An 11603-nucleotide genomic window follows, 5' to 3' on the forward strand; every position below is an offset into this window, starting at 1 on the left:
AACGGGCAGCTCACAACATCAGAGTTCTCATGCCATGGTTCTGGCACCAGTTGCTGCACCACCTGCTCAGCCAGCTAGAGGCAGGGGTCAGGCAGCCAGAGGTAGGGGACAAACAGTTAGAGGTGAAGGTCAGGCCATTAGAGGTGGAGACCAACCAACTAGAGGCCGTCCCAGGGATGAAGTTCAGGGTGGTGGGACCCAGCCCCGATGTTATGGTTTCCCAGCCAGGCCCGAGGCTGAGTCATCTGACGCTGTTATCACAGGTACTATTTTAGTTTGCAGTAGAGATGCTTCAGTTCTGTTTGATCCGGGATCTACTTAGTCCTATGTGTCATCCTATTTTGCTTCCTATTTGGTTGTGCCCCAGGATTATTTGAGTGCTCATGTGTATGTGTCCACACTAGTGGGAGATGCTATTATTATAGATTGTGTTTATCGTTCGTGTGTGGTCATCATTGGGAGCCTTGAGACTCGTGTAGATCTTCTACTTCTCGACATGGTTGATTTTGATGTCATACTAGGTATGGATTGGCTATCACCTTATCATGCTATATTAGATTGTCATGCCAAGACAGTGACCTTAGCCTTGCAGGGGTTGCCTCAATTAGAGTGGAGAGGGAATCTTGGCCATTCTTCCAACAGGGTTATCTCTTATGTGAAGGCTCGGCATATGGTCGAGAAGGAGTGTCTAGCTTATTTGGCTTATGTCCGCGATTCTAGTGCGGAGATTCCTTCCATAGATTCGGTGCCGGTTGTTCGTGAGTTTCCAGAGGTATTTCTTGCAGGCCTGCCGGGGATGCCACCCGACAGGGATATTGATTTCTGCATTGATTTGGCTCCGGGCACTCAGCCTATTTCCATTCCACCATATAGCATGGCCCCTCCAGAGTTGAAAGAATTGAAGGAACATGTGATGACCCAAAAATATCATCTTTAAATTTAATAAGTAATTCTGAGTTTTAAGACCTCAGAAAGCACTATTTATCATTCTACTTGCGTGCGCAGTCCGTACATTTTTCCGGAAAGTTTTTATGTGAAAAATAAATTAAAATGAGAAATAGAGCTTTAAGACTCAACTAAGTTGACTTTGGTCAATATTTTAAGCAAACGAACCTGGATCAGTGTTTTAAAAATTCTAGTAGGTCCATATCATGATTTGGGACTTGGTCGTATGCCTGGAATCAAATTCCGAGGTCCCTAGCCGGAGTTATGGAATTTTGATGAAAAATTAAAAGCTTGAAAGCTTAATGATTTCTAAGAAATTACTAATGTTGGATTTATTGATCTCGGGTCCGTATTTTGGTTCCTGAGCCCGGTATAGGTCCACTATAATATTTATGACTTGTCTGCCGAATTTGGCGAGAATCGGAGTTGATTTGACGTGATTCGGACGTCCGGTTGTAAAAAAAAATATAAGTTTTAAAGTTTTCTTGAAAACTTCCTTTGATTTGGTGTCCGATTCGTAGTTCTAGGTGTTAGTTTGACGATTCGATTGCGCGAGCAAGTTCGTATGATGTTTTAGAACTTGAGTGCATGTTTGGTTTGGAGCCGTGTGAGCTCGGGTGAGTTTCAGATAGGCTACATAATGTTTTGAATTTTGAAAATCTGGTATTTTGCTGCAGCAGGTGTTATGGCATGTTCTTCTTTGCGTTCGCGAAGGTACTCTCGCGAACGCAAAGAGTAAACTGGGTAGCTGGATCTTTTTTCTTCGCGAACGCGAAGCGATGGGGCATTACCCTTCACGAACGCAACCATCTCCTCGCGAACGCGTAGTGTTAGGCACACCTGGGGAGGGTCGATCATTCCTTCAGCGCGAACGCGAGCTATGCCTCGCGAACGCAACGAGAAAGCCATGGACTGCTACTCATCGCGAACGCAACAGGACCTTCGCGAACGCGAAGAAGCCCTGACCCCTGTGACTTAAAACAGAACCAAAAACGGGATTTTTCCTATTTTTCACAAACACTCAATTATAACTCGGCTTAGGGGAGATTTCAAAGGAGTTTTTCGCGATTTCGGACTGGGTAAGTATTCTTTATCATATAGTGATTGTATTTCACAAATCCATGTCTATATTCATCATTTATTTCGGATTTAGATTGAAGAAATTGGAATTTTTGTAAAACTTTCCAAAAATAAAAAATTAAGATTTGAATGTCCATTTGATATGGGAATTAGACAAATTTGGTATGGTTGAACTCGTAAAGGAATGGGTGTTCGGATTTCGTGAGTTTTTCCGAGATTTGAGACGTGGGTCCCACTGCCGAATATTTTAATGAATTTCGAATTTTTATCCGGAAAATTTGTAAATTCATATGGAATTAATTCCTATGATTAGTATTGAATATATTGAATTGTTTGTGAATAGATTTGAAGCTTTCGGAAGAAAATTTAAAAGGAAGAGTTGTGGTTGAATAATTGATTGGAATTTGCAAAGCGAGGTAAGTGTCGGCGTTAACCTTGACTTGAGGAAATAAAACCCTTAAATTATTTATTATATGAATTGCATGTAAACGATGTATAGGCAAGGTGACGAGTGTCTATACGTCATCAAATTAATTGTTTGCCTGCTTACTTGAAAAATCACAAATTGTTTTCAATCATAAATTAATTATTATAATAATTGTTTCTTTCTTATTCTTTGCAAATATAAATTCTTGAATTCCTGCATTAATTGTTACATGCTATTTGAATTATGTACCTTAATTGTTATTTGACATTTAGCATAATAAATATTAAACTGCCTATTTTCTCCCCGATTTCCATAATAATTTGCTATTTGTCATTGTTTGCTTCATAATTAAACCATAATTATTGTATGCTTGTTGTCTTGTAATTTTATATTAATTGTTACATTTATAGGGAAAATTTCTTCTATAAGAATTGGTAAATAAAAATGTTGGAGGAGAGGGTTGCACGGCGCAACATGATTAATTATAATGAATATATTGGAGGATCGGGTTGCACGCCGCAACAGATTTATTAAAAGTCAATATTGGAGGATCGGGTTGCACGCTGCAACAGACTTGTTAAAAAGTTAATATTGGAGGACCGGGTTGCACACCGCAACCGACTTGATTAAAATGAATATATTGGAGTAGCGGGTTGCACGCCGCAACAAAATTGAATGTGAATATATTATGAGAGCGGGTTGCACGCTGCAACAGAATTGGTTGAAATAATAATGGATTATGATTGCTGGGTTGGTTTCAATTATTATAAATGAGTTACCTGATTTATTTCTATTATTTGTTGTTATTATTAATATTGCGTACAAGTTAATGTAAGTGAACCGCCTTAGCCTCGTCACTACTTCGTCGAGGTTAGGCTCAGCACTTACCAGTACATGTGGTCGGTTGTACTGATACTATACTCTGCACTTCTTGTACAAATTTTGGAGTTGGTCCCAGCGGCGCACCATAGACTTGCTCGGATTTCAGCTACCAGAGGAGACTTGAGGTATAACTGCATGGCGTTCGCAGTTCTGAAGTCCCCGTCTATTGTACTTTAGTTGTGTGTTTATTTCGAGATAACTTTATTTTATTCATACCTTTATTTGTATTTATTCTAGAAGCTCGTGCACTTGTGACACCAATTATAGGATGGTATTTAGATACCGTTATTATTATGGATTATTTCAAAATTGCTTCCGCATTTGCTTCCTTGTTATTAATAAATTTAAAAATTATTTTAAAAATGGTTAATATTATTCTAATGTTGTCTTGCCTAGCAAGTGAAATGTTAGGCGCCATCATGGTCCAAAGGTGGGAAATTCGAGTCGTGACAGAACAGTTGCAAGATTTATTGGATAATGGCTTCATTAGACCTAGTGTCTCGCCCTGGGGTGCACCTATGTTGTTTGTGAAGAAGAAAGATGGATCGATGAGGATGTGTATAGATTATCGGCAGTTGAAGAAAGTCACCATCAAGAACAAATATCCATTGCCGAGAATTGATGATTTATTTGATCATCTTCAGGGTGCCAAGGTGTTTTCAAAGATTGATTTGAGATCTGGCTACCATCAGTTGAGGATTAGGGCATCCGATGTTCCTAAGACAGCTTTTCGGAATCGGTATGGGCATTATGAGTTTCTAGTGATGTCATTTGGGCTGACAAATGCCCTAGCAGCATTCATGGATTTGATGAACTGGGTGTTCAAACCCTACCTGGATTCCTTTGTGGTTGTGTTTATTGATGATATCTTGATTTACTCCCACAGTCGAGAGGAGCATGAGCAACACATTCGGATCGTTCTTCAGACTTTGAAAGACAGCCAGTTATATGCTAAGTTCTCAAAATGCGAGTTTTGGTTGAGTTTGGTTGCTTTCTTGGGTCACGTTGTATCAGCAGAGAGTATTCAGGTGGATCCTAAGAAGATTGAGACAGTCCAGAATTGGCCTAGACCCACATCAGCTACAGAGATCCGTAGTTTCCTGGGTTTGGCGGGTTATTACTGTCGATTTGTGGAGGGGTTTTCATCCATAGCAGCCCCGTTGACCAGATTGACCCAGAAGGGTGCCCCGTTCAGGTGGTCAGACAAGTGTGAAGCGAGCTTTCAGAAGCTCAAAACAGCTTTGACTACGGCACCAGTATTGTCATTACCTACAGGTTCAGGATCTTATACAGTATATTGTGACGCATCTCGTATTGGTCTGGGTGCGGTATTGATGCAGGGTGGCAAGGTTATTGTATATTCTTCACGGCAGCTGAAGGTTCACGAGAAGAATTACCATGTTCATGATCTAGAGCTGGCAGCCATTGTTCACGCGCTGAAGATTTGGAGGCACTATCTTTACGGCGTGCCATGTGAGGTATTCACTGTCATCGGAGCTTGCAATATTTGTTCAAGAAGAAGGAACTCAATTTGAGGCAGAGGAGGTGGCTGGAGCTATTGAAAGACTATGATATCACCATATTATATCATCCCGGGAAGGCCAATATGGTGGCCGATGCTTTGAGTAGAAAGTCAGTCAGTATGGGTAGCCTTGCATATATTCCAGTTGGTGAGAGACCGCTTGCATTGGATATTCAGGACTTGGCCAACCAATTCGTGAGGTTAGATGTTTCTGAGCCCAGTCGTGTTCTAGCTTGTACAGTCGCTCGGTCTTCCTTGTTTGAGTGCATTAGAGATCGGCAGGATGACGATCCGCATTTACTTGTCCTTAGAGACACAGTGCGGCACGGTGGTGCCAAGCAGGTTACTGTTGGAGATGACAGAGTTTTGAGGATGCAGGGACGTATTTGTGTGCCTAACGTAGATGGACTTCGTGAGTTGATCCTTGAGGAGTTCCACAGTTCCCGATATTCTATTCATCTGGGCGCCGCCAAGATGTATCAGGACTTGAGGTAGCATTATTGGTGGAGGCGAATGAAGAAGGACATAGTTTCCTATGTAGCTCGGTGCTTAAATTGCCAGCAGGTAAAGTGTGAGCATCAGAGACCTAGTGGTTTACTTCAGAGGTTAGATATTACTGAGTGTAAGTGGGAGCGTATCACTATGGACTTTGTTGTTGGACTCCGGCAGACTTAGAGGAAGTTTGATGCAGCTTGGGTCATTGTGGACAGGCTGACTAAGTCAGCGCATTTCATTCCTGTGGCAGTTACCTATTTCTCAGAGCAGTTGTCATAGATTTATATTCGTGAGATCGTTTGTCTTCATGGTGTGCCCGTGTCTATCATTTCTGATTGAGGTACGCAGTTTACCTCGTACTTTTGGAGGGAAGTTCAGCGCGAGTTGGGTACGCGGATTGAGTTGAGCACAACATTTCATCCTCAGACGGACGGGCAGTCCGAGCGTACTATTCAGATCTTGGAGGATATGCTCCGCGCCTGTGTTATTGACTTTGGAGGTTCTTGGGATCAGTTTTTGCCGTTAGCGGAGTTTGCCTACAATAACATCTACCAGTCGAGCATTCAGATGGCTCCCTATGAGGCATTATATGGTAGACGGTGTAGGTTGCCAGTTGGGTGGTTCGAGCCGGGGGAGGCTCGGTTATTGGGTACAGATTTAGTTCAGGAGGCCTTGGACAAGGTCAAGATTATACAAGATCGACTTCGTACAGCTCAGTCCAGGCAAAAGAGTTATGCTGACCGCAAAGTCCGTGATATTAAATTCATGGTTGGAGAAAGAATATTGCTTCGGGTATCGCCCATGAAGGGTGTTATGAGATTTGGGAAGAATGGCAAGTTAAGCTCTAGGTATATCAGGCCATTTGAGATCCTCGAGAGAGTGGGGGAGGTAGCTTATAGACTTGCGTTGCCTCCTGGGTTATCCTCAGTTCATCCGGTATTCCATGTGTCTATGCTCCGAAATATCATGGTGACCCGTCCCATGTGTTAGATTTCAGCTCTATCCAGTTGGACAAGGATTTGACTTATGAGGAGGAGCCAGTGGCCATTCTAGACTGACAGGTTCGTCAGTTGAGGTCAAAGAGTTACCCTTCAGTTCGAGTGTAGTTGAGAGGTTAGCCTATTGAGGCAGCTACTTGAGAGTCCGAGTCCGATATGCGGAGTAGATATCCCCACCTTTTCACCAGCTCAGGTATTTTTCTATGTCCGTTCGAGGACGAACGGTTGTTTTAGAGGTGAAGGATGTGATGACCCAAAATGTCATCTTATATTTTAGAACTCAAATCTGCGCTCTTAAGCTTTAAAATCTTATTTTTACCCTCCTTGATTTGCGTGTGCACCGGGCAGGTTTCCGGAAAAGCTTTTATGTTGAAAACTAATAAAAATAAGAATTTTTGCCTTAAAAGTTGATTTTAGTTGACTTCGGTCAATATTTTTGGTAAACGGGCCCAGATCCATATTTTGACGGTCCCGGTAGGTCCGTATCAAATTATGGAACATGGGCGTATGCCCGGAATTGAATTCGGAGGTCCCTAGTTTGAGTTATGAATTTTTGATGAAAATTAAAAGCCTTGAAATTATTTATTTTTAAACATTGATTGATATTTGTCATTGTTAGTATCGGGTCCGTATTTTAGTTCCGGAGCCCGGTACAGGTTCATTATGATGTTTAAGACTTGTCTGTGAAATTTGGTGAGAAACGGAGTTGATTTGACGTGATTCGGACGTCCAGTTGAGAAAATAAAAATTTAATAGTGTTCTTGATAATTTCATTTAATTTGATACTAAATTCATAGTTCTAGGTGTTATTTTGGCAATTTGATAGCGTGAGCAAGTTTGTATGGTATTTTTAGACTTGCGTGCATATTTGGTTTGGAGCCCCGAGGGCTCGGGTGAGTTTTGGATAGGCTACAGAGTGATTTGGACTTAGAAACAAATAGCTGGTGTGCTTCAGCTGTGTTGCAGGCCTCAGACCTCGCAAATGCGAGGTCATGGTTGGCATTTGCGATCACTGTTGAGGTCGCATTTCGAACTTCTCATCGCAAATGCGAAGAGAAGCTGGGCCAGCCTATGTTCGCAATTGCAAACTTTACTTCGCATTTGCAAAGGGAGTCTGGGAGGGGTATAGATCGCAAATGCGATATTTTGTCCGCATTTGCGAGGTCAGTGATCGCAATTGCGACACTTTCCTCGCATTTGCGAAGGGCAACGAGATTGTGAAGGCTTCGTAATTGCGATAGCCCCTTCGCAATTGCGAGCTTCGCATTTAGGTCGCAAAAGCGACGTCTGCAGTTGAACAAAATGACTTTTAGACGGGAATTTTCACTCACTTCCCAAATTTTCAAGACCTAAAACACTAGAGGCGATTTTCCAAAGACCATCTCTTCCCCAAATCTTAGGTAAGTGATTCTAAACTGGTTTCTTTCAATCTTTCACTACATTTTACAAGATTTTAACCAAAAATCTAAGGTTTTCATGGTAGAATTAGGGGTTTTGGGTAGAAAGTAGGGATTTCGGAAATTTGGAGATTTAGACCTAAATTTGAGGTCGGATTCCAAAACCAATTATATATTCGGGCTCGAGGTGAATGGGTAAATGGAATTTGGTCCGAACCTTGGGTTTTGACCAAACGGGCCTGGGGTCGATTTTTGACTTTTTGGATGAAAATTTAGGAAATCTAAATTTATGCAATGTAATTGATTCCTTTAGCAAAATTTGATATTATTGAGTCATTTTTGAATAGATACGAGTAGTTTGGAGGTGAATTCCAAGGAAAAAGATGTGATTGAGAATTAAGTGGCCTTCGGAGCGAGGTAAGTGTTGTGTCTAACCCTGACTTGAAGGAATTAGGAACCTTAGATTACTTGCTAAGTGAAATTCATGTGAGCGACGTATATGTGAGGTGACGAGTATTTATGCGCTGCCAATTTACCTGTGTTCCATGCTTCTCAGTTTTTCTTATATTGTCTCAACCCTATGCCTAATTGCGATGTGTTATACTAGTGTTGTTTAATTTATCGTTCTCATCATGTTTACGAATGTTTTGGTGATAATTGAGTTTTTATTTCAAGTTGAGATTGATGTTATGGAACTAAATGTTGAGGTAAGGTTTGTACTTGCTATTCTATCTCCCTGTTGATATTTATGAATTGCATTATGGTAAGGAGTGTTAATGCACGAAGGGTGATGTCGTTCCATATTGTGAGTGTTAATGCACGAAGGGTGATGCCGTGCCATATTTTGAGTGTTAATGCACGAAGGGTGATGCCGTACCATGATATGAGAGTTAATGCACGAAGGGTGATGTCGTGCCGTTTCTATTGATTTTTATGGTGAGATTGAGAGTAAAAGCATGAAGGATAATGCCGTGTATTTTTTCTTACTGAATGCACTATTCGTGTTTATTCATGGTATATTGACTGCTCCGATGATCATTTTATTGTAGTTCTTTATCTTGTATTCCCCTTAGTATGTTTCCCTCCCGACATTTTCTGTTTAGTTCTTCACTTCTGTTATTTGTATATACACTGTTAAATTATACAGGTTAATTTTTAGGTGCCTTGACTTAGCCTCGTCACTACTTCATCGAGGTTAGGCTCGACACTTACTAGTACATGGGGTCGGTTGTACTGATACTGCACTCTACACTTTCTATGCAGATTTTGATACCGGCTCGGGTTGATCGAGATTCTGCTATTGGTCCATTGTCCGAAGACTCAAGGTAGATTTGTCGGCGTTCACAGACCTTGAAGTCCCCGTCTATCTTTTTTGTTCTACTGTTTCTTTCATTCAGACACTTATATTTCTTTCTGACTATTACTTGTAGCAAATTCTAGAATGCTCGTGAATTGCAACTCTAAATCCGGGTGGTAGTAGTTAATACAGATTTATGATATTCCGCACTTATTACATTTCATCTTAGTTAACTATTGTTAATTACTGAATAAAAATAAGGAATTGGTTAATGATTCTCTAACGTTGGCTTGCCTAGCAAGTGAAATATTAGGCACCATCACGATCCCGTCAGTGGAAAATTTCGGATCGTGACATTATTTCCTTGGATGGTTCTCTTGTAATTCAAAGCTAGTCCTAATGAGTAGTGCATTCGTGACATTTCATTAACCTCTTATTAATAAAGCCAAAACCAGAAACAAACACGAGCTAATAAGCAATCTTTCCTGGCCAGTAAACGGGGTTATACTTTGTATTTGCACTTCGAATTGTGACTTTATGAGAGTGTCGAACTAAGTTTTCCTTTAATTAAGATCAAGCAACCAGATAGCTATCAGATTCGTGAATCTTCTTTTGACGTACACTACTAAAAATCTTCTAAAAACCGACCAAATATTTCCGACCAACATTGGTCGGTCAAAAAGAGCGACCAAAAACCGTCCAGCTTGGACGAAAACTGAATTTTTTTAATATATTTTTTAAAAACTAAATACCGACCAACGTTGGTCGGTAAATTGGTCAACGAATTGACCCAGCTGGTCATACAAATACTTTTTGGATTACTGACCAACGTTGGTCGGTAATCTGGACTCAATTTTTTAAATTTTAATAATTATTTTATTATTTAAAATATTTTATAATATTTAAGAATTTATATTTAAAATTACCGACCAACGTTGGTTGGTTAATGCAGGTGAAGCATTTACCGACCAACTTTGGTCGGTTTCTGCAAAATAACCGACCAAAATTGGTCGGTTATTACGTCAACATTGGTCAAACTTTCGAATTACTTTTATATTTACTATCTAAATAATATAAATGTAATTCGTTAACACTTTTGTAATACAAATAATGAATACACTAACATATACTATATATAACATGCTATAAATGTAGTTAAAGTAGTACAACGAAGCGTGTTATATATATATATATATATATATATATATATATAATAACTTCTTATACACACACACACACACACACACAAACAAACATATACTATAACAAGCTATATATATAGTTAAAGTATTACAATGAAGTATGTGTGTGTGTATCTATATATAGAGAGAGGTATAGCCGTATATATATAAGAACACGAAGCGCTAGGACCACGGTGTCGAGGTTCTTTTAGGGATAGACTTGTGAAGATCCTAATTAGTATATATAATTTATCATCAAATATATCTATTTGTAAATTGATTCATCGACTTATAACTTACTTAGATGCATCGATGAATATTAAAAACAAAACGTCTCAACCTATATCGATTAATCTATATCATGCATTATTAGTGATGAATGAATTAAAAATAGAAGAATTAATACTAAACATCTTATATATATATATATATATATATATATATGGATCACAAATTAAATAAACGAAAGAAGTTATTAGTATTAAGTAAACGAGTTAAATTAATAGGTCAAACATGGTCAAACTTTAACAAGCTATATATATACATACACTAACATATACTATAACAAGCTATATATATAGTTAAAGTATTACACTGAAGTGTGTTTGTGTGTGTGTATGTGTATATATAGGTATAACCGTATATATATAAGAACACGAAGCGCTAGGACCACATGGTTGAGTTCTTTTAGGGATAGACTTGGGAAGATACTAATTAGTATATATATTTTATCATCAAATATATCTATTTGTATATTGATTCATCGACTTATAACTTACTTAGATGTATCGATGAATATTAATCGATGATTCATCAAAACGTCTCGACCTATATATCGATTAATCTATGTCATGCATTATTAGTGATGAACGAATGAAAAAGAAGTTATTAGCATCAATTACAATATAGTGTATGTGTGTGTGAGAGAAAAATTACTCACATACTTAATTATAACTTAGAAAATTTACTTAGATAGATACTATTATAATTTATTAAAATTAAATAGTTAATATAATTATTTATAAAGATTATGCTTATAGTTTATAATTATTTATAATAATTGCATAGTTAAATAAAATAAATGCTTGTAGTTTATAATTTGTTTTTATAGTTTATAATATTTTAAGAAAAAAAATACAAAAAAAAGATTTTTTTTTTTAAAACCGACCAAAGTTGGTCGGTTTTTGGTCAAACGGTCAACACTTAATGTACCGACCAAAATTACCAACCAACTTTGGTCGGTAATTCTGAAATCAGAATTGAAAAATGGGGGAACCCCCATTTCTCTCTTATCTTCCCCTCTCATTCTCTATTTCCCTCACTCAAAACCTTCCTCTCTCCTTCTCTATTTCCCTCACATAAATCTCATTCCCCACCCC

This window comes from Nicotiana tomentosiformis, chromosome 7 (genome assembly GCF_000390325.3).
Source record: "Nicotiana tomentosiformis chromosome 7, ASM39032v3, whole genome shotgun sequence".
NCBI classification, from domain to species: Eukaryota; Viridiplantae; Streptophyta; class Magnoliopsida; order Solanales; family Solanaceae; genus Nicotiana; species Nicotiana tomentosiformis.